We start from the raw sequence: 23,793 nt of genomic DNA, 5'->3' as shown, positions 1-23,793 counted from the left end.
GGTTTGGTCCTGGGCCCCTCCAGCTGTGGAGTCTAGGGCAGATCTGACCTGCCCGGGCCTCGGTGTCCCCTAGGTCACGTGGGATTATCAAGAGCCTCATCCTCGTGGGGTTGCTCCGAGGATCAAATGAAATGACATCGGTGAAGGGTATGGCTCACAGCAAGTGCTCAATAAATGTCAGCCACTGCTATTGTCACGAAACCCGAAAACATCAAATCAAAACCCTGAGCGTCGCGTGGTGCTTCCCAGGATCGCGTGAATCCGCTCCCTCCTTTCCAGCATCTGCCCCGACTCTGCTCCAAGACTACACTCTCCCCCCATTGTCATGGCGCATCAGTCCATAAATATTTAAACAACATGTCATCAGATTATTATAACATATGATCTATAGCACTGATGTGCTGCAGTTCTGCACATTTGGGCTTCGTTTTCAGAATATCGAGACATAAAATATTTATGTATTTAGCCAACCACGAGATCTCACATTCTGTCTCAAAATGCTGGGTGGCGGCAAGATGCGGAACTGAGACGCAACGTGTGAAGGAGATGCCTTGTTCTCACGTCGGTTCCTGGGGCATCTGGATTGTTTCTGGTTCATTCCAGGGCCTGTGAACGGTGGCTGGCTGGATTTGCCACAGGAAGCGGGGGGCCAGGACCAAAAGACCCCATCAAAATGCAGTGAGAGTTCAAACCACAAGGCACTGGATCATTTTCATTCAGCATCTCTATGGGTCTGTGCATAGTAGGTGCTCAGTAAACGACCACAGGGAAATGAATTCACCTGTAGCCCACACCACCACCCAGTGGGCTGGCACCCAGCGGGGATTTGGTAACATTTGCTCTTCTGTTTCATTCTGTCCCCAGTGCCCAGCACCAGTCCAGGCACAGAGTGGGACCCGGCAAATGTTGCCAATGAACAGCAATGGAAAGAATAACGCGTGACCAGATAAATCACTTAATTAGCTAATAAATTAATGAGGGATAATGACTCCCTGTCTGCTGGTCCGGATTACACAGTGTGAGACCTTCCTCCTGAGAAATAAAGGCTCTCCAGTAACCCGTAGTGGATAGGCAAAGGGTTTTTTTCTGGGTAATTAAATATCTCGATTGCTAACATTAGCACATCACAGTGACCATATGTCCTAGAATTTTCAGCACCGTGCAATTTCAAAGATGCCGCCCCGTAAGCCATTCAAGCATCCATGAACTTCTTACATACTAGCGACCAAAGAGCATCTTCCACACTGCCTCTCTTGTCCCCAAATGTCACTAAAATGCTTGTACAGACCACTGCCCTTTTGAGAGTTTGGAAACTGTGCTCATCATGTGCCTAAGCTCTAGATGGGTGATATCTGAAGGCCTGGCGTGCCACAAAAGCATGTGCAAACCAAAGTTGTTAGCTTGAAGTACAAGTATTTTCTGTGCATTAGTTCCCAGATGCTGTGCTGTCACCATTAAGAGTGGGCAGCCCTCACCCTTGTCCCCAGCCTCTCCACAGAGAAAAATCCAGTCTTCATTTCCTCTTGGGTTAGCTGAGGAGGCTGGCATTTAAAACAAACACAAAAGGCCACTAAAATTCCTGGGGGAGATGAACGAAGGAAATGCATACACACTGAGTCAGGCACACCAAGTCTGCACTTGAGATGCTAGTGTAACTAAATCCGGCTGGACTCAGCCGGACCCGCCAAATGTATGGGGGGGGGGCTCCCTCTTCCCCAGCTCCCTGTATGTCTGCCATGTGGTCCCCGGTGGTCCCGCAATCTGGGCACCCACCCTGGTGGCCTGCCAAGGCCACACCAGCTAGGGAATCACTTCCTCTTTCAACTCCCAACCCCCCGTTTTCTGGGCTGGGTGAACTGTGGGCTCTGCTCATTTGCTGCACAGCAGTGTCTGTGCCCAGAGGTGGCTTGGTAAGGTTAAACACCTCCCTTTCCCTAAGCAAACCCCGAAAGAGAAGTGCTCTGAGAAAAAGAAGTATGCCTGATAAAAAATGTAGCTTTGGGGCGCCTGGGTGGCTCAGTCGGTTAAGCGTCCGACTTCAGCCCAGGTCACGATCGCGCGGTCCGTGAGTTCGAGCCCCGCGTCGGGCTCTGGGCCGATGGCTCAGAGCCTGGAGCCTGCTTCCGATTCTGTTGTCTCCCTCTCTCTCTGACCCTCCCCCGTTCATGCTCTGTCTCTCTCTGTCTCAAAAATAAATAAACATTAAAAAAGAAATTTAAAAAAAATGTAGCTTTAAGACATGCACCCACTCAATCCAACCCAATGCTGCTCCTATACGGGCATCAAGAATGGCCCCTGCAGAGAAGGAGCAAAGAAAAAGACCCCAATAACTCTGGGAGGTACAAGCCCTCTATAAGTGTAGGTTTCTCCCTTGGAATAATTTGAGCCTTTCTCTAAGAAACCTTTTCTGAACAGAGAAGGGTCAGTTGGACACAACTCAGCCCTTGTCTGTCCACTGGGAGAAGCAAAGTTTGCTAACAGGTTTAGTAACTTCACACAGACACTCTTCAAGGATCCTGCCACTTGCTCACTTGAAACTTTCCATTCATTCAGTAAATATCCATTGAGCACCGACTACGTGCCAGGCCTAGTGCTGGGCACGGGGGATACAGTGGTGGTTCGCAGGTCAAGTCTTACCCTCATGGAGCTTACGTTCCAGTCTGGGAGGGAAACAACAAACAAAGGAAATCAGGAAGGGGTAGGGGTCCCGAAGAAAAATAAGGCCAGGTCAGGGAAAGAGGAGTAAAGGAACGAGGGACTCATTTTGACAGGATGGGGATAACAGGGTCACTTTGGAGAAGTGACTTTTGTGGTATCCTCAATGAAGGCTAGGAGCGAGTCAGGGGAACACTGGGGTGGGGGGGGGAGGTGGAGGATTTCAGGAAGAGGGGACAGAGGGCAGTATCTGCTTGACCCGTCTGAGGAAAGGTTTAAGGAGGCCACGTGGCTGGAACATAGCAAGCAAAAGAAACACTGCTGAGCATCAAGGCTCCAGAGGGAGCAGAGCCCCACTGCCCTTCCAATAAAGGCCAACCCCCCCCCCCCCCACCGCCAAGGTCCCGCAGGCCTCAGCAGTGTCTTTTCCCACCATTTGCTCCTTGCCACGTGCTGTTCCTTCCAGCTGCCTAGGAGGCCCTCTCCCAGGCCCTGGACCTGGCCACCAACTCACAGCCCACATGACAGGCACTTCCAGATGGCAGCCTCTGCCCTCTGACTCTGCAGACCAGACCCCGATGCGGCCGGCTTCCATCCAGCACACATGCTGATGGTAATTAACTAAGCACATATATCCTGGATTCTCAGTGTCTGTTTCTTCGTTCACACAGTGGGCATAATGACATCTACATCAGAGAACTGCTGGGAGGACCAAATGAGTTAATCCTCGTAAAGGGTGGGGCGGGCGACTGGGTGGCTCAGTCAGTTAAGCGTCCGACTTTGGCTCAGGTCACAGTCTCGTGGGCCGTGGGTTCGAGCCCCACGTTGGGCTCTGTGCTGACAGCTCAGAACCTGGAGCCTGTTTCGGATTCTGTGTCTCCCTCTCTCTCTGCCCCTCCCATGCTCATGCTCTCTCTCACTCTGCCTCTCAAAAATAAAATAAACATTTAAAAAAAAAATCCACGTAAAGGGTTAGAATGGAATGACACATACAGTAGGTGCCAGGTCTATGGAAGGGGGCAAGAGCTGGGGAAGTGGCAGAGGTCTCTGATTTCACACTGCTGGGGGTCTGCCCACAGCCCACGACCCCATCCCGCAGCCCACCCACCCACCCACTCACCCTGTGGTCTACCTGCCCTTCACCCCAGCCCTCTGAGACCTCCAGGCAAACCTCGCGTTTCCCTCAAGGCTGGCTCGGATGCCCTCCCTCCTGGAAAGGGTTCCTGCTTCCCCAGAGAACGAGCCCCGGAAAGATGCCTACTGCAGATGTTCACCAGCACCCAGAGGAGCTCGTGACACAACCTCTGTCCTTACCAGGTTGTTAGAGGCTGTGGGGTGGGGCCCTGAGAGGGTCTCTGGGACCCAGCTCCCAGAATGAGGCCTGACCCAGACATTGGGATGTATGACTCGAATCAATGAGTGAACGGACGGCCGCATACCAGCCGGCACAGGCGGGTCTGGTTAACCAGAGTCCATTCCACCTGCACGACTGTGCACGGGTCTGTGTTTCTGCATCGGACTCCTCGCCCACAGCCCAGGCTCAAGCACCATGACCAGAGCCTTGGCCTGAGAAGCAGGACAGCGTCCATGACCTTGGGAACTGGTCACAGTCTCTCGGGGCCTCAGTCTCCCCATCTGTAAAATGAGAGGCTTTCATGCTTTTATTTTTAAGCATCGGAACCTTGTGAACATTTTTTCCACGTAACATAAAGTTGACCATTCTGAAGTGACCAATTCGGTGGCGTTTAGCACATTCACAGTGTTATGCAACCACCACCTCTCTCTGGTTCGGAAACATTGTCATCACGCAAAATGAAACCCTGTACCCATTAAGTGGTAGTTCCCCATGCTCCCCTCCCTCAGCCCCTGGTAACCACCAATCTGCTTTCTGTCCCCACATGGACTTATAGATTATGGATGTTTCATATGAGAATCTTTTCTTTTTTTTTTTTTAACGTTTATTTTTGAGACAGAGAAAGAGCATGAACAGGGGAGGGGCAGAGAGAGGGAGACAGAGAATCTGAAACAGGCTCCAGGCTCTGAGCACACAGCCCGATGCGGGGCTCGAACTCACGGACCGTGAGATCATGACCTGAGCCAAAGTCGGACGCTTAACCGACTGAGCCACCCAGGCGCCCCGAGAATCTTTTCTTAAAATGACTCCTGTGCGAAGCCTCCTTATGTAAAACAGGTAACGGGGTTAGTGCTGTGGGAAGACAGGTCTGCCCTGCGCGACAACCCCCCCCCCCCCCAGCTAGAGTCCCTCTCCCTTGGTGACCCTTCAGGGAAGGCTCTGATCCCAGACCCCTTTCTTTTCACAATTCTGGTTCTAATGTTGGATTTCTTTTTTTTAAACTTTTTTTGGAAGTTTATTCATTTTTGAGAGACAGAGGCAGAGCATGAGCAGAGGAGGGGCAGAGAGACAGAGGGAGACACAGAATCCGAAGCGGGCTCCAGGCTCTGAGCTGTCAGCACAGAGCCCGACGAGGGGCTCGAACTCAGGAACCTCGAGATCCTGACCTGAGCTGAGGTCAGACGCTTAACCGATGGAGTCACCCAGGCGTCCCTCTTTTTTTTTTTTTTTAATGTTTATTTATTCATTTTTTGAGGGGGAGGAGGGGCAGAGAGAGCTGGAAACAGAGAGTCCCAAGCAGGCTCAGCACTGTCAGCGCAGAGCCCCACGCAGGGTTCGAAATCACAAACCGCGAGACGGTGACCTGAACCGAAATCAAGAGGGTGTCGTTTAACCGACTGAGCCACCCGGGCGCCCTAAAGTTGGATTTCTAAGGCAAGTCCCCCTTCACCCTCCTCCCTGCCAAACAGTGTCCAAGAATCAAGGGCCTCAAGCCTGGTGCTACTGGCCCATTTTCCCAATGAGGGAGTAGAGGTGCAATATTCCAAAGTGGCTCCGGAGTCCGCTGAGGCTCTCCCCTCCCCACACACAGCACGGCAAGGTCTCAGGTGTGAAGAGCGTTTGTGGCCCACGGAAGCTGCCTCAGGAGGGGCGGCCACTTCCGTGGGACAAGGACCCCCCCCCCTTTAGGGACAAGCCAGCCCGACAGAACCCCAAATGGCTTAGGAGGGAGCGCCAAACACGCACGGCCTCTCCCCACCCCCACCCGGGGCCCGGCCTCGCTGTGCGGACCCTCCGCGAGGGCTCCCTGCCCCCGGGCCCGGGGCTGTGACAGCCGCTTCTGTCAGCACAGACCTCTGATGGGGCCCGACGCTGTGTAAATAATTAACAAAACATCTGCCTTGCTTAATAACACACTGTGGCTGACACAGCTCTCGGGGCCTCCCGAGACCCTCCAACTCCAAGAGGACGCGTCAAAACCTTATAAGGCTCCCTTTCCGAGCCTCGTGGGGGGGTGGACGGAGGGCAGCACAAGACACTGACTTCTACACGTTTTCCTGGGCCGCCCAGAGCACCCGGACTTAAAGCCCGCCTCGGTCCAAACCGCGCGTCTCTTCCCGGTCTATTTTGAGGGTCATGATCACGGGGAAGTGCTTCAGCGGCCCCTGACACTGCTTTCAGCCTCACTTAGGGCCTCAGTAGGCAGGGGCGCTGAAAATGCTCCGGACAGAGAAACAACCTTCCTGGCCCAGTGACCCCGGCCCGGTGACCCTAGGAAACAACTAGTTTCCTCACCTCCCATAAAATCTCGGGGTAGCACTTCTGGGGTGCCACCCATGTGCTGAGGGGTTTATATCCATTGTTTCCTGTAGTTCTTCCCTCAAATGTTATGAGGGACAAATGTCCTGATATTGTCTCTGTTCCCCAGTTGGGGAAACTGAGGCTCCGGGAGGTGAATGGCTTGCTCTGGGACTCCCACCTCGCTCCATTTGGTGCCAAAGCTCAAGTCCTTAATGTGATCGTGGGTTAGTGCCTTCCCCTCCTTGGGCCCCAGTGTTCATTCTGTAAAATGGGCGTGTGGTTCTTCTCTGGACTGCTCTGGACTCACCAGAGCTGAAGGTCATTTGCAAGGCAACGGGTACCCCTTTGCACGTCTCTTCCTGACAACTCCCAGTTTCAAAGACTTTGGGGACAACAAGGAACAAGGCAGGGCAGACCTTGGGGAGAGGGGTGGTGGACAAATTCCAAGTCTGCCACTCACCGCAGTGACAAGGGCTCTGAGGCACCAACCCCATATCCTCAACTACAACTTGGGGGCTTTGGGGAGCTCTCCTCTAAGGCGCCAACTCCGTTTCTCAAGGTCAAGCACCGCCCCACCCCCAGCCTAATTTTGAAGTGTGGGGCTTCAACAACTCGAGGAAATGCAGAACCGCAGGCTCTCAATGGCAGCTTCCCTCCCCCTTCCCCTGCAGAAATTCCTTCACACTCTATGGAATTCCTACATAAAGCCCCTTTTTCTCTTCTATGAGGTCACCATCACACAGATGTCTAAGAGAAAGAAAGATCGGCTCCATGCGGATCAAGGCGGTTGGAACTGAATGCATTTCAGATCCCGACTGCACCACCTTTCAATTCGGCCGGCCCCTCGCTCGTCCGTCCCCCAGAATCCAGCCAAAGCAACCAGTTGGGTTTGGGGTGCGGTGATCCTGCCGGTGGATGCCAAGAGGCCCAGCCAGAAGACCGGGCCTTTGCCACCAGACCACCCGAGCAGTCGTCTGTGGAAAAATCCAGAATTGGAGACAGCACAGCAGAGCTGTGTATGTGGGTCTGTTTCCACACAAGCAAGTCCGTTGGAAGGACAGATGTCAAACTGCTAGATCACACTCCACGTTCAAGTTCCCAAATTGAACGTCACAGGAAATTACACCACCAACTGATTTGCCCCAACGTCCGCTCCTGTCTGGAAGCTGAGTTTGAGAAGGCTGTTGGTTTAATTCAGTCTGGGCCAAAGGAAGAGACTGCGAGTATGTCACCCAGCTCAGACAAGAATGGGTGAAGCCACTGACCTGATTTTTTTCTTTTTAAAATAAAAATATTTTCGGGGCACATGGCTGGCTCAGTCGGTAGAACATCTGACTCTTGATCTCGGGGTCGTGAGTTCAAGCTCCACAATGGGCATACGGCTTAACTTAAAAAAATACAAGTCTAAAAAAAAAATAAACATAAAACATAAAACCTTTTCTCCAAAGGCCATCTTGTCACTACCCAAAAGTCAGACATTAGAAGATGGTCACATACCAAAAAGCCACTGAAGATCTTTGGCCAATCCTGGTCATCGTCTACCACCCACGCGTTTCGAAGCCATTTCCCAGACCCCCTGGGAGGTGCTTAGACCACCCCAGATGACGCCCCACACACATGCCAGGAGCAGCCTTGCTCCCCAAAGCTCCACATTCTGGTCACCAGCATTCTGGCAACCATCCGAAGTGACGGCCAAAAGAAAGGCCCGTGGTATGTGCACACCGCTTCCTAAGAATGACATCAGCAAAAATAAATAAATAAATAAATAAAGATAAAAATGTAGGAACAAGGACTATTTTTACCTCCCCAAATCGCAGGCCAGACGGGAGAGAAATCCATCAATGCCAGAAATGTGGCTGAGCCTTCGCACAAGATCTATTATTTCACACCTTAAATTAACGCATCTCAAAGCAATTTGCAAATGTTCATCAATGTGCAGAACACGCTCAGAAGGGAGAGGAATACCTTTTCCTTCCCAACATCAAAGGACACTTGCAGGGGCCCCACACACCCCAAGCGGCACAGGTCCGCACGCACGCACAACATTCCTTTCAAGAACAGCATAGTATAAACCGTGATAAAAAGGAAAACGAACAAGGAAGAGAGACAGGCACGGGGCTAAAATGGCAAGTGACAAGCAGCCTACACGGAAATGATCCTGTTGTCAGGTGTTCAGCATTGGGAGCCGGGGCCCTGGGGGTAACGCGCCATCACTGGGGGTCCAGCACTGGGCTCTGCCTGAGGGCAGTGCCCCAGCTTGCTCCCTCCCCACACAGGCCCAGAGATGCCAACCCATGTTTAATCTCGGATGACTCACCAGGGTCCTCCACTCCCCACCCGCTAACTCCCTTGCTTGGTCTGACCCGAGAAGAGGAAGGGAATATTCTTCTCTTTTCGACAATTGTTTTGACACTTCCCTTCTGAAACCAATCTTTGGCACTTCATGAGCAAAGAAAAAAATGTGAACTGTAGACCTTTCTCTCTGACAGTCCTGGCCCTGGGCGTGGGTCATCCACAGCAGAAGGGCAAGAGTGGACAAGGAAGGAGGGCAGCACCTTCAGGAAGCCCTGTCCCGGAAGGCTGGAGCCGGCTGACGAACCCAGCCCTGAAGGAACCTGGAAGACAGTGACCATTACTTTCCAGGTCCAGTGGGAAGACTGCTGGCTCTGCTCAGACCAGCCTGAATTCAACTCCAGGGTCAACCGCATGGCAGTCCACGATCCTCGGCACGTTATTTAATCTGTGTCCCCAGTTTCCTGTAAAATGGGCATCAAGATAGTTCCCATCTAAGGGTGCCTGGGTGGCCCCGTCGATTGTGGGTCCAACTCTTGATTTCAGCTTAGGTCATGATCCCAGGGTCATGGGATTGAGCCTTGTGTTGTCAGGCTGCATGCTGAGCGTGGAGCCTGCCTAAGATTCTCTACGTCTCTCCCTCTGCCCCTCCCCTGCACAAATGCGTGTTCTCTCTCTCTCTCTCTCTTTCTCTCTCTCTCTCTCAAAAAAAAAAAGTTTTAAGTATTCAAATAGTTCCCATCTCATAGTGTTGCTGAGTGGATTGAGGGAAATAAGCCTAAAGCTTTCAGTATCGTGCCTGGCACACAGGAGACCCTCAATAAATGGTGGCCCCTAATTGTAGCGCTACCTACAGAAAATTATGCACATCGTTTCATCTCTTAGAGCCTCAGTTACCTCATCTGTAAAATGGAGATAATAACCCCCTACATCCTCATGAAGGTTAAATGAATAGATGTGTGAAAACACCGAGCACCCCGTCCGCGCACCTTCAGAGGACAGGCCTGAAGTCAGGCAGGCGACAGGATCCTGCCTCCACCTCCTTTCGGCAGTCCCAGGACACAGGCTCGACCTCTCTGTGGCACAACTGTGATCAGGGCACCGTAGGGGGCTCCATGAGCATGGCTTCCTTTCCCCCTTCCCTGCCCCCTCCTTGCTCGGAGCCACTGGAAACGCCACCGGGCAAAACCAGGAGCTTTGATTCTTCAAACCCTCTTGAAACCCCAAGCCCAGACCAACCTGGGCCACCGCTTCAGTCTGAGACTTTGTTTTGTGAGGACAGAAACTACTTTTTAGTCATTTCCGAAGCAGACTGGGACGGCAGTGGCTGACAAACCACAGGGACCATTTTAAATCCTGGGCCTTTTCTTCTGGGAAGTTAGGCAAGAACCTTCCCAAATGTTTGCCCGTGGGGCTCTCTGCCAGGGAGTGACTCATCTACAGCTCCCCACAGGCATATTTTATTTGGGGGTGGGGGATGGAGGGAGGGCCTGGCCTTGAGGGGAGAAGGAGAGGCAGCATTTCCAGCAAACCCAGAAGGTGTTTTCTTCGTTTTTTGGGTTTTTTTTTTTTTTTTTTAGGACAAAAAAGAAAAAGAATGTGGGTCTTTTTGTTTCCTTCCAGGTTTTGTTTGCTAAAAGAGACGTCCAAAGTTCACTCTGTAAGCTGCTGCTTGGGGAACGGGCGCTTCCAGCCGGCTCTACATCCCTTTCAATGAAATTCTTCTTCCATTAACACCACGGATTTTTAAATGTGCCTCCAAGATTTGCCTGCGCACGACATTTTCCCCTCAGAGAGACAAGCTGAGTTCTGAAAACGCAGGGGAACTAGGGCGCTCCGGAGTTTCTGAAGTTGGCCTTGAAGCAATTGAGACCTTCAACTGCAGAGATTTTCAACATTTCTAAAGCCCTCCCAAAAAACCGTCCCTCAAAGCTGCAGGACAGACCTTGGAAACCAGCATCCCCAGCGTGCTGTGCTGTTTCTTACTGTCTTGGGGACTCACGCTTGGAGCCCGGGCTCAACAAATGGATCAACTGGACGAGTATTCACCTACTTAGCAGAGTAAGCAGAGACAGAGAGACCCCCGGATACACAGACTAGTATCCTGGGACCCCTAGTCTCCCCAGGGTCAGGCCCCCCAGGCACAGGGGAAAGGTTAAAATCTGCCAGGGCCGGAGAGGGGTGAGAACAAAGCCAGGAGACCCAGAAAGAGTATTTAGGAAGAAGTGAACACACGTCCTCCGACACCAGGCCAAGTAGCTCTGCCAGACCCACCATAGCGCCAGCCCAGCCTGGGCACCCGGGGGCCCCATGCAGGGTCCCGACAGCGGGCCCCACCAAACGCCTGGCTCTGAGGCTTCCCTCTCTGCCAGGCCCAGCCTGGCTCCACCGGTCTGACCGCCGGCCCTCATTCACCACACACGGCCCAGCACCCACCAGGTGCCCACCCCTGGCCTACTTCTCTCCATGGGCTCCCTGGCATCGGGGCCAGGGGCTGACGCATCGTGCAAAACGCCTTGTGGGTGCCAAGGGGGGCCCTCGGCCTCCATAATAAACACACTCCCACACTCCCGGACACAAAATACACATCCACACGCACGTCTGTACACTTTAGTCCTCAAAGGCTCACAAATGCACACAGAAACCACTTGTGAACGCTCACACACGTGCGCGCACGTACTCCCCGAACCCACACAACTCCTTCACAAAAATGGGATCCCACGTGAAGCGCTTGGCACACTCCTTGGCAAACAGTAAACAATAAACGTCCAAAAGGGGGCCACGCGCGCGTCCCCCGCACTCCTTCACCGCAAACCCCACCACCCAGACCCTCCGCCGTGCACGCGCACACTCGGGCGCACACCCCGAGGGGCAGACGGACACACGCCGCCCACGCACGCTCGGACGCACGGCCGCCGACACACTCGGGCTCTCGCGTACACTCGCGTCCCGGCCTCCCGCGTACACCCCCGCCCGCCGTCCCCCGCCGAGTCGCGGCCGCGCGCGCGAGCACGCGCACCCCCCTCGGCCCGGCTGCGGGTGACTGCCCCGCCGCCCGGCCCCCGCCCCTTCCCCGGCCCGATCCCGCCGGGCCCCGGCCCCAGGCCACTCACCGGCGCGCGGGCGGCTCGGCTGCCGGCGGGAAGAGCGGCGCGCGGACCGGCGGGCGGCCGGCCGGAGCGGAGGGTCCCACACGAGTCGGCGGCGCCGCGGCCGCACGCCCGTCCGCTCGGTTCCGCCGCCGCCTGCGCGGGCCCGCGCGCGCTCCCGCCCCTCCCCACCGCGGGGCCGCGCCGCCCCCTGCGCTCGTGCGCGCTGCCGCCACGCTGGCCCGGGGGGCGCCCCGCGGCTACCGCCCGGCGCCGGGACCGCTCCGCGCCCCCGAGCCGTTTGGACCGCGGGTGATCCGCTCGGCCGAGCCGCACCCCGCGCCCTACTTCGAAGATGGGGAAACTGAGGCCCAAACTCTCGCAGCGAGTCAGGCCCAGCAGACTCCCCTCCACCCCTCCTCGGGTTCTAGACGTTTAGGATTAGGGTCCGCGATCAGAGGACTCGTGGACCCCTTCCATCCATTCTTGTGTACCCATCACCTAACGTTGCTCCCTTCACGGCCCTGGGCATACTGGCCAGTCAACCAGCGCTTATTGTGCGCCTACTGCATGTGGGCACTGAGGTAGGCTCCAAGGATATCTTGATGTGGCGAAGGTGCTGCTCCCTGCCCTCAAAGTGCCAACATCTCCTCATCTGGAGCTCCCCACTTCCTGTGGACCCCAGGACTAGTAAGAGTCCATGTGCAGAGCTTTCTGGGAGAAGGCTCTACTAATGAATGCTTAGGAGACAGAGTCTCCATGGGGTCCCAAAGGTTGCTGCTCAGTTCCCTGCTTCACTTCCTAAGGGAACCCGTCTCCCCCACCCCACCCCCCAGCCCCAGAGGGGACGCTTCTAGCTTACAAGGTTCCTGTTTCCACACTGGCTGCTTCTCCTCCACATGCAAAACTGTGCTATGTTCCCGAGGACTGGAACCAGGGACTGACACTGACTGCCTGACTACTGTCCAGCTTGGTCACAACACCGTGCTGGGCACAGAGAGGATACCCCAGTATTGCACCTGGCTGTGATCTGTAACAATAATGATACCAACAGAGTACCCACCGTGTGCCAGTCTTACGACCGCACCGCCATTCTGTGAAGGAGGCATGAGGCTGCTTTCGTGCCCATTTTACAGAAGGGATACATGAGGTTTAGAATAGAAGCTGAAAGAAACAAATTCTCTTGCTTAAAGTCACCCAGATGATAAGCGGTTGAACAGGTAGCTGGGCCACAGATTGTCTAATTCCAGTGCCTGCTAATCTAGGCAATTCTACCGCGTGAACAACATAGCCCTGGGCTGCTGGTATAAGAGAGGACAGATGGGGAGGCAGCTGGCCCAGAGGACCCAGCTCAGTCCCAGCCCTTCCACAAACCAGCAGGAGCAGAGTGGATCATTCGGCACATTTGTTAGCCGTTTAGTTGGGGACCCATTTACAACCTCACTTCGCATGATATACATGACAATAAATATCAGGTAGATCGAAGAGGTAACTATAAGCAATAACATTGCAAAAAGTAATAGAAATAAATAGAAGTTCTGAGACCATGTGTTGCAGGGTTACTAGCAGATCAGTGGTCTTGACCACATCCACTCAGCAAACAGTAATTGCTTCATTCAATCACCTGACGCCTATCTCTGCGCACCTGATACCGGTCAGGTACTATTCTAGGCCCTGGGATATGCTTGGGAACAAAATATCGCCCTGACTCTCCTGGGGCTTCAATCTGGGGGTGGGGCGTGGGGAGAAGAAATTGCTAATATGCATGGTGTGGTTAATAAGTTTGGTGGAGAAAATAAAATAGGAAAGGGCTAGGAGAGCACAGGGGTGCTTTTTCATAGAAGGTGCTGGAAGAAGGCCTCTCTGATGAAGTGATACTTGAGCAGAGGAGAGGTGATGAGAGGTCTTCTGTATGTAGGACAGGCCTGAGGTTCCAAGAACAGTCCTGGTAGGCTACAGGACAACCTGAAATTTCCCTTGGAAGGAAACTTTGAGAGCAGTGTCAGACCGCCAGGAAGAGAAGCCCTGGTGTAGGATTTTGCAGTTTGTAAAGCCCTACCCCAGCCTCATGGAGCCCCTTTAACAGGTACTCCTAATAGCCTCATTTTCTAATTAGGAAACTGAGGCTCAGAGAGGTCAAGCAGCATGCCCCAGGTCACACAGCACACAGCCAGCTGCAATCAGCAGAGATGGTTCACACCTCCCGCGAGCTGACGCCAATGCAGAGTGTTAGGGGGATAAAGAAGGCTTGTGCACCTCCCCGCCCCCTTCCTGCCCTCTTGGACTATAATTCAGGAGCTGGCAGGGTGGAGCATTCACTGTTTTCCCGGCCTTTCTCCTCCTCACCCATTTCCTTCCCTCTGGCATGGTCCCAGCCCCAGGTGATACGCTGAGGGCAAAAAAAGCAGGTCAAATTCAGCCCAGAGACTCTCCAGATTCCCTGCACTCCCCCCACTATGTTGGCCAGGGGAGGGGGTAGAGGGAAATGGGTGCAACCTGAGCCCCATTCGACTTTTGTTTTTAACTCAAAGGATTTTTCAGCGAGTCCCCAAATGAGTCACCGTGAAGAGGTGCTTCGCAAAATGACTCCCAGAATTAGAATCAGCATCTCCCTGTGCGCGCTGCCTGACACCTCCTCCCACGGTGGCATTTGTGAATCTAGTCTGGGAGAAAGCCTCTCTCTGTTCACCCCCGAGAGTTTCAGGATTAAGCCCATGTCGTTTCATTATTTCTCTGCATTAGGGGAAGAGAAGCTACCATTGCTGGCCCCTTCTCCACACCCAGCTCTGCATGAGGCATTTCATTCTCCCAGCGCGCCTCGAGATGGGGGCCGTGCTCTCTGTTTTACAAATGAAGAAACTGAGGCTCAGGGTAATAGAGTGGTTTGAACACAGCCAGGATTTGAACCCGGGTTTGCTGTTGTTGTCAGTATTTGGGGAGGGAGCAGTGGGGGACGAGAGAAGGCCTGAGAGACTAGAATCAGAACCAGGCCCTTTGGACACAAGGTTGTCTTGCCGGCTTCCCAACGATGGGAATTTTTGGTGGGGGGACAATCTCGGTTTTCCCAGGAAGTCTCAACTCTGCTTATTGTCTGGACGAGATTACTGTTAACAGCATCCCTTTTCAGTCCGAGAATGTCTCGGTTCGGGTGATCGACGTTAGGGTCACCTGGTTGTATGCAAACGTCACTGCATTGGGGGTTTCAGTTTTTACATTATATGCGGTGCAAAATGGGGGCCCCTTGTCTGCGGGGCCTTGTCCACATCCTGATGACTGCACTTCCAACCGAGAGTTTATGGAACTTTCTAGGAGTAGCAAACCCAGCTGGCTGCGGAAGGAGTCAGGGCTGTGTGTCAGGACTCTGTCCCACCCCAGCTCTGCCACTTACTCCCTGTGTGACCCTGGGCCAGTTTCCCAGCTGGCAAAGTGAAGGGCGGATCTCCAAAAGCCCTGTCAACTTTGACCTTCTAGGGTTTCCCATTGCCCGGTGCATGCTGGGAAACCAACTAACAATTTTGGTAAGGACCAGGAATGCAGGGAGCCTCCTTCCCTTCCAGGCCATCATACGGTTCACTTTTTTTTTAAACAACGTACCTCATTTTTAGCTATTTTAAGTTTTAAAATAGTGTTCTAATTTATTTTTTGAATAGCTAATAACCACAGCTCGAAATTCAAAAGGTGCCGGAAAGGTACCCGGTGAAAAGTTTCCTTTCCTTTCCCCTCCAGCTACCTCCTTCTTTTCCCTGGAAGTAACCAGTATTGCCAAACACACTCTGTTCCCAGGCGGTGTGTTTTGTGTGGTTGTGTGTGTGTGTGTGTGTGTGTGTGTGTGTGTGTTTTCTCATTTTTCATACAAATGATAGTGTCTGGTCCACACTGCTGTATGCCTTGTGTTTTCTTCACTTCCTTGGAGACTGCTTGCTATCACTTCGCAAAGAGCTACTTCCTTGTTTATGACTGTGTAGTACTCCAAAATATTTGCATTTCATCCCCCTTACATTGGCATTTGCTCTGTGTACTGTTCTAAGCACGGTGGGAGATAACAGAAGTTTTGGTCATGGCTCCAGCTCCCAGGGACTTACAGTCTGGTTGGGAGACAAGAAAAACCGAAAATACTGGCGGGACGAAGAAGCACAGGTTCTCTAATGATCCCCAAGTTCATTTGTGAGGTTTGGCTTTGGCGCTAATTTGTTTCCAGCTCCAGGTATGGATAGGGCTGTTGGAAGAGCCCCGACGTGGGTGCTTTAAGACTTGAAAACTCAGGAGTGCAGATTTAGGCATTCTGCTTCTTCATTCTGGGCCTCGGTGTGCTCATCTGTACAATGGGGGCAGTCGCCCTCTCTGCAGGACGGTGGTAGTGACGTGAGATCGTGTTCCTGAAAAGGCTTGATGAAGAGTGAAATGCTCCCGGGCCGGAGGGGCGGGGAGCCTGATGCAGCTGTAAGGAACGGAATATTAAGTGAGGCTAGCGTGCCTCTTCCTGGCCAGAGAGAAGCATCTGATTAAGCTTTTTGTGCTTTTCTGATCCTGTGATAGGAGCTGTTAAACAGTTATCTCCTTCCATCTTTGGCAGTGACATTCGCCAATTCCGGGTGTGCTACAGGCCAGTCCCGGAAGACCCCACACCCAGAAGAGGCCCTGGAACGTGGAAATGACATAAGCCAACAATCTTAAATTAAGGCATGGAGGGCTGTTGGGGATCACATCCCTACTCTCGTAACAGATGGGACTGGTTCAAAGCCACCCCAGCAAGAGGCAGAGTTGCACCCAGGGATGTTGCCACACCCCTGCACCTCCCTGCAGTTCTTCCGTTACTTGCCGTTTCAAGGAACAAATTCAAATGCTACTGACGAAGTGACGAGGGGCAACAATCCAGCACCATTAATACTAGTGTGTCCTTTAAAAAAATTTTTTTTAATGTTTATTTATTTTTGAGAGAGTGGGGAGGGGCAGAGAGAGAGGGAGACACAGAATCCGAAGCAGGCTCCAGGCTCTGAGCTGTCAGCACCGAGCCCGACGTGGGGCTCCAACTCATGAACCATGAGATCGTGAGGTCATGACCTGAGCCAAAGTCAGATGGTTAATCAACCGAGCCACCCAGGCTACTAGTGTCCCCTTTGATTCTCCAAAGTGACTTAGATCAACAACCAAGTATATGGCCCCCTTGTTACTCAGCTCAAATGGGTCAATTACTGTCCAGGTGAGTAAATCAATCAACACCTGCAGCGGGTACAGAGTCAGGCACTGGTGTGGTCCACGCATCTGTTCTGTGACGTAGGTAACAGTGTCCCCAATGAGAAAGTTTACAGAAGAGAAAACTGATGACGTTCGCCAGTGTGTCTAAAACACGGTTTAAGGGGGCATCTGATTGCACAGTCTGTGTTCCCACCCACTCGGCTTTGAACCCAGACAGCAGGTCCCAGGCTGGCCGTATGTCTCCCCCAGGCATCCAGGCATCCAGTTGGCTCTGGGTGCCAAATGAGGGGTCCAACTATCCTTCTAAAAGCATGTGGCTAAGGTGAGCCTCCTCTGGGCCCTCCCCTGCATGCCTAGTTGTGCTGGCCACTCTCAGAGCAGACAGAGGCAAGGGGCCCTCTGGATTTAGGGCCGATGACACCAGCCATCCATCCATCAACCCCAGGTCCCAGGCGTGTAGGGAGTGTTCCTAAGGAGGAGACGAGCATTCGGTCGTTGCATTTCTCAGCCCTGCCCCTCCCCACCCCCCAGTTTTCTGGGAACAGGTACAGTTTTTCCAGGCATCAGGACATGCCAGGCTTGTCTTGGGGACACAAAGAGGAGGAACCAGTGGAGACTGGAGACTGGCAACTGGGAGTGAGGACAAAGAGGGCAGGGCAGGGAATCAGAAAAGGGTTGATTGTTTGAGAAGGTGCTTGCCCGAGTCTGAACCTTGCCACTCCCTACCCACATCCTCAGACCGGCCCTCTGTACGAGGAATGGGGGCAACAAGGGGCTAACCCGTCACTGGGAAAGAAAATCCATTTTCCCTCATCCGATGATATTCTGAGGGACTTGGTTTTGGGGTGGCCATTGCTGTTTGGGGGTGATTCCCCCGAGGCAGGATACATGGGTAGAGGAGCACACCAGTGGAGAAGCAGTCAGTCTGGGGATTCCAGAACCCCTGAAGAAAGAGACTGCCTGGCTCAGGAATGCAGGCTTTGGGCACTGAAGGGAGTCGCTCTGGCAGACCCCCGGGATAGGCAGCCATGCTGACCCCATGCCTTCTGCCCGAAGCCGGTTGTCAAATAGCACGACCTGGTCTCATTTCTCAGCCCCCCCAGAACTGGGCTGGGGCCAAGGGGCTTGGCAGAAACCCAACCTCGGAGCCAGTCAGACCAGGGTTCGAAGCCTGGTTTGCCACCTGCTAGCCATATGGCCATGAGCAAGTCCCTCACTAACCAGAGCCTCAGTTTCCTCAGTGGGAGACTGGAAGTGATGACCTCTTTCTCATCAGGTCATGATTAGGCGAGGATACCAAGTCATCATGTGGCTGAAAATAATATTAACGTCAATGGTTTATCAGACTTAAGACCTAGCGCTTTACATTTTAATTTTTTTTAACTTTTATATATTTTTGAGAGGAAGAGAGAGAGAGTATGAGCAGGGAAGGGGCAGAGAGAGGGCGAGACAGAGAATCTAAAGCAGGCTCCACGCTGCCAGCGCAAAGCCCGACGTTGGGCTCGAACACATGAACCAAGAGATCGTGACCTGAACTGAAGCTGGGTGCTCCACTGACTGAGCCACCCAGGCGCCCTGTACTTTACCTTTTACATGTGTCATTTCATTTCATTATCCCAACAAGCCCTTGAAATGAGTGCCAGCGTTATCTCCTTTTCAGATATCCACACAGCTGGGGATTTACCTCAGTTTCTACACCAGACCAAAAAAAAAAAAAAAAAAAGGCTCAGAGAGGTAAAGTGACTTGCCCAAGGTCACGAAGCCAGGGGGAAATAGTGAAGCTGCAACTTCTAATAGATATGCAGATATATTGAGCTGGCACAGCTAACCCCAGACTCTCATCTGTAAAATAAGCGTAATGATACCATGAATCACTTCCCACTTCTGGCAAATCCCATCCTATATGCCTTTATTAAAAAAAAAAAAAATCCCTGATTTGTAGCGCTTGCCAATTTCCATGGTGTAAATACTCCCACCATGGCTGATTTAAAGCTACTGACAACAGCCTTCGCAGTTCCCAAATACTGAGCCACCGGTTCTTAAGGATCAGCTCTCGCCAGCCAGTGCAAACCTGGCCAGCACATTGCTGGTCCGATCTATCCCCCTCTCCAGGTTCTAAAGGGTGGCCCTGGTGTCAGTGCCTTAATATCCAATTTTCCTCTGTTAGGGAAGAAGGAAGGCAGCCAGCCTGTACTGAGTACCTACTGTGTGCCAGGAGCTATGCCCCTACATCCAAACCTAGGACCTCTTTTTATCTTTGCAACAACCCCTCATTGAAGGTGTTAGGATCTCTGTTTAATAGATGGGAAGAGTGAAGCTCAAAAGAGTAACATCCACTGGCTAAGGTCACCCAGAAAGTAAATGGCAGAACCAGGATTCAAACCCAATTTGCCTGCCTGACCAGACTCTTCCTTCCATCCTTCCTTCCTTCCTTCCTTCCTTCCTTCCTTCTCCTCTCTCCCTTTCCTCCTTTCTTTCTCCCTTTTTTCCTCCCTTTCTTTTTTCTCCCTTTCTCTCTCTCTTCCTTCCTTCCTTCCTCCCTTCCTTTTCTTTCTTTCCCTTCTTCTTTCCTTCTTTCTTTTTTTCTTTTTCAGACTCTCTCCCCTGAAGCAGGCTGTGTCCAAGTAGATCTGGGTCTGACGTGAACAGGTCATTGCCCCTTTCTGGGTCTCAGTTATTGTATCCATAAGGAGAAGGAATTGGGTGGATCAATATCTAATGATCCTTTCTGGCTTCAGTGAGTCACAATTTTAAGATTCCAAGTGGGATCTCAGTGGGGATGGGTGCTCATATCAATGGGCTGAATGCATCCCTGAAGAATTGTTCCCGTTAACCAGGGAGAGACGCACGCAGGAAGGGCATAGTGCCAACACGTACCTGCGATACGTGTACTTGGGAATCAGGGTGGTGTTATATAACCAACTTGGATCTGAACCCCAACCCCTCCGCTTCCTGGCTATGTGATCCTGGGCTAACAGCTTCACCTCCCGGGTTGTTTTTGGTGCTGCTAGAAGCCTGCCCTGTTGTCCTGGAAGCCTAAAGGAGCCATGAAGGGTCCCAAAGTGGAATCCTTTGCTGCAGGTAAAAATGGCAAAAATCCTCCGTCTTTATAAACTACCACGACTCCTTCCCTTCTCCAGCCCCCGTCTCCCCAAGTGGATTTTAGCAAAAGCCAATGCTCTTTGCTCCCCAGTCTGGAAGCCCAAACCAGCTGAAAGCAGAGGGGAAGGCCTGAGGTTTCTGTTTCCAGCGAAGGCAGAAGCCAAGTCCCTCCCCCCTCCCCACCCCCGCCAGTCTGGGCCCACCTCCCTCTGGCCTGCACCGGCTGGCTGGTCTTCTCAGGTTTCTGAAAGCCTGTGTTCCCAGAGGAGGCATTAAGGATGGAGGAATGCAGACCCGGGTGTGACGGTTGAGGGGCTGTGCTGAGAAGCAGTCTGGAGAGAGAGCCCCCCCAACCCCGCCAGCTGCGCCCCAGCCCAGCCCCCACTGGAGAGGAGGAGAAAGGAAGCGGAAAGGAAGCCAATCCAGCAGGCTCTCAGAGGAGTTCCTGTGCTCTGGGTTAGGAATTCTTGTGTGGGGAGGGGTGGGGAGTCGGGAGGGCTCAGACCAGTCGGAGAGAATGAAGGAATTGGTTAATCGGGGGGCTTGAGACAAGAGCGGACAGGGTCCTGGTCAAAGGCGCTTGATGGTGAATATGAGAAGGGACGAATATTTACTGAGCAGCTATTGCTTTCCAGGCATCAGAAAGCCTCTTTACCCGGGTAACCCAGCTATAAAATTGGGCCCTCTTGCTCCCAGCCCACGACCCATCTCAGCAGGGAGTCACATCCAAGAAAAACACGAAGCAAGCAACCCGCAAGCAAATGCATAGGATTTAAAAAAAAGATTATCCAACCCAAATCCAATTCCCAAACTCTGCAAGGCAAAGCGGCTCTTTACTGAAGCCCTCTGGAGCACGGCGGGTGGAGACACACGGAATCAGCACGTCCTGCTGGGAGACTTCCTAAAGTCAGCTCCAGACAGCACGCCCTCTCTCCAAAGTTTGCTTCTCGGAGCTCCTGCGGATGTCTCTCTTCACCTCTGCCTCTCCCGGATTTCTACACTCCTCTGTCACCAGGGGGTCACGGATTCTGGTTTCCTCCGGACAGCCCTGGCTTAAGTCTGTTTATTACTAACAGTGCCCCCTTGCATGCTCAAAAGGGTCCTGGGAGAACAGTAAATACCCCGGCTTTCCTCCTCACTCCCTGCCGACCTCCGGTCAGCCAGGGCCCCTCTGCCTGGCAGGCTTGCAAGCAAAGGGCATACCTTAGAAGGCAAGGGAAGGAACGAGGTTCTTCTGCCAGCACTTTTATTGTCTTGTCTCCAGCACCTGAGTGTTTTCTCGTTTATTCCATACAGTAGTGACCTCGCCAATCAGTCTGCATTCTCTCGATGAGAAAATTTAAGGCCCAGAGCTTAACACTTGGTCAAAGTCAAACATCCAGTGTATCCCAAAGTGGAGACTCAGACTCAGCTCTGCATGAGTCCAGACCCCTTATGTTTCCCATGAGATCAGGTAGAGTGACTGGAAGGAGAGGATCGGCGTGGCACATCCTTAATTTCCAAGAGAGGAATCAACAAGAAACCAACAAGCTCCCTCATGCTACATACAGAGACCCTAAGGCCCAGAGAGGGTTTGTGCCTTGCTCAAGATCACATAGCGCGTAACGACAGATCTTGAGCTAGAACCAGGCACACTTAATCCCAAAACATTCCTGGTTTTTCCTGAGCAGACAAGAAGGCTTGGTGCTACTCAAGGAGAAAGGCAGAGAAGCCTCGGTCACCAGTGTTTCCACCCCCACCCCCAACCCCCACCCTGTGTTGGTCCCACCCATACAACTAAGTATCTGTCTTAGTTTCCTTGTCCAACAGACCTTTCTGGAGTCACTTGAAGGAAGTCTTCTCCTGGCCTGCCCTTGACGGCCCCTCTCCCAGAGAAAGGAGCCTGCTCCCAGACCCCAAGCAACCCCACAGATCGGGGGAGATGTCATGAGGGTGGGAATAGTGTTCACACCCTGGAAGCTCTCACTGCAGTCCCCATTTGTCAAAGTCACCAGTGTGGAATGCCACATCAGAGGTGTCTTGGGTAACCATGTCACCCAAACTTAATATGGTATTTAAGACCCTCTCTCCCATATGTATTCTATGCTCCAGCCATTCAGTTCTAAGTGGACCCTGTTTTTTCTAGTCATCAGGCCTTAGCATATGCTGTTCCCTCTGCCTGGAGTGTCCTTTTCCTTACCTGTCTGAAGAACTCTTATTCATCCATCAGGATCTACATCAAATGCCCCTTCCTGGGGCATTAATAATCATACTGAGGGGTCCTATGGATTATTTACAACAAGTATCCTTCTGATTGGTCAGTGACCAGGACAAGTAGGTTTTTAAATATTAAGGATCTTTCCCAGCCTTTCCCTCTCTGAAGTCTTCCTTGACCCTAGACAGGGTCATCCTTCCATCTCCCAGGGTCCCTTGTACCTCCCTCTGCTGTAGCCCTTCTCCCCCTGGCTGGCGTGGTTGTATGTGCCTCCCCCCTAGATGGTGAGCTCCCGAAGGGCAGGGACACTGACTGGTCATCGTGGTGTCTCCTTAGGTCATGCCAATGCCCAAGTGGCCACGCTAGCCCTTCGGGTGCAGGTGCTGATCCCTGGAGGTGACTGCCAGGAGCTGGAGGAGCACCAGGACACTTCGAATTGTCCCCATTTTTGACAGGAGGTGCATCCTACGGGCTCTCACATCGTGTGTGCTCTCACATCAGCCCACCCCTTCTAGCTGACAGGAGTTGGTCCCACTTTACAGATAGAGAAACCGAGGTATAAAGAGATGAAGAAACTTGGCTAAGTAAGTGATGGGCCTGGGATTTGAACCCTGGTCTCAACCTAAACTGTCTACTCTTTCCATGCAGTTGCTGGGTCCCAAGCAACCTTGCGTGGAGAAGGGCATGCTCACAATGGGGAACTGAGGAGCATACACTCACTCTCCCCACCTGCAGCAGCCCCAGGCCAGGGGGGTCACAGAAGTGGGACTGACCCTTTGCTGTGAGCCCCCCATCACAAGCCTCTAGGTCAAGCTGGCTTTGGCTGCCCTTAACACACATTCCAGACAAGGATTCTAGGAAACGGTTTTGCAGAAGCCGTGGGGCTTTCCAATGAACCAAAGGCACAAATGACCCTCCCACAGGGTCACATTTGCACGGAGCCCTTAGAAGATCTTCTTTGTCCCAGATGCCACCCACATGTTCAGCTCTGTGTTGCTTTCAAGGGGAGTTCAAGGTGGCTTGGTGGAAGCAGCCCCAAGCCTTGGGTCATGGCATCTGAGTTCAAATCCTCACTCCAGTGTTTAACTTGCCCTATAACCTTGGCAAGCCACTTGACCTTTCTGACCCTTACTGGCTTTGTAAGGTGAGGGATTATTGGGAAAATTAAACGTGGTGATTAGTACCAAGTGCCTGGCATGGGGCTGATGTTTCCTCTACAATGGGGATTGACTGGGAGCCTAGAATATTCCCGTCTTTCCAGAGAGGGTCCCTAGTCTCCTTCCCTCCAGTCTCAGTAATCTACAAATTCCCCAGGTAAGAGCACCACACCCCCTTCCTTAACATAACCAGGTTTGACCTTCAGGCTTGTGGGTGGGGAAAGCACAGTCTTTTTCCCTCTGTCCAGAACACTCTCCTTTGAAGCCCATGTGGGAGGCCCCGGGCCTCTTTTAGATGAGATTTTGCTTGAGAGAAAGTCCCTGTACTCCAAGAAACAGAAAGCAGAGTCTTGTCACCTCCACCTCCATGTGGTTTGGACAAACTTTTCAGTATCTGGCTGAGCTGCAAACGCAATATATGAAAATTCCAATTTATTGAATACAAAAGTCACG

General features: G+C 52.6%; 1 protein-coding gene across 1 annotated transcript in view; it reads right to left on the bottom strand.

Annotated features, from left to right (window-relative positions):
- Positions 1–11,828, bottom strand: part of NEK6 (NIMA related kinase 6) — an 86,411-nt gene extending 74,583 nt beyond the window's left edge. The window contains exon 1 of the mRNA XM_047069280.1: positions 11,716–11,828. The gene's annotated coding sequence lies outside the window, so the exon portion shown is untranslated. The remainder of the gene's footprint in view (positions 1–11,715) is intronic.
- Between the last annotated feature and the right edge of the window lie 11,965 nt (positions 11,829–23,793).

This window comes from Lynx rufus, unplaced genomic scaffold, assembly GCF_022079265.1.
Source record: "Lynx rufus isolate CCGP_SWC_20201006 ecotype Redwood Valley unplaced genomic scaffold, mLynRuf1.p SCAF_10, whole genome shotgun sequence".
NCBI classification, from domain to species: Eukaryota; Metazoa; Chordata; class Mammalia; order Carnivora; family Felidae; genus Lynx; species Lynx rufus.
This window is presented reverse-complemented; position numbering and strand designations above follow the sequence as displayed.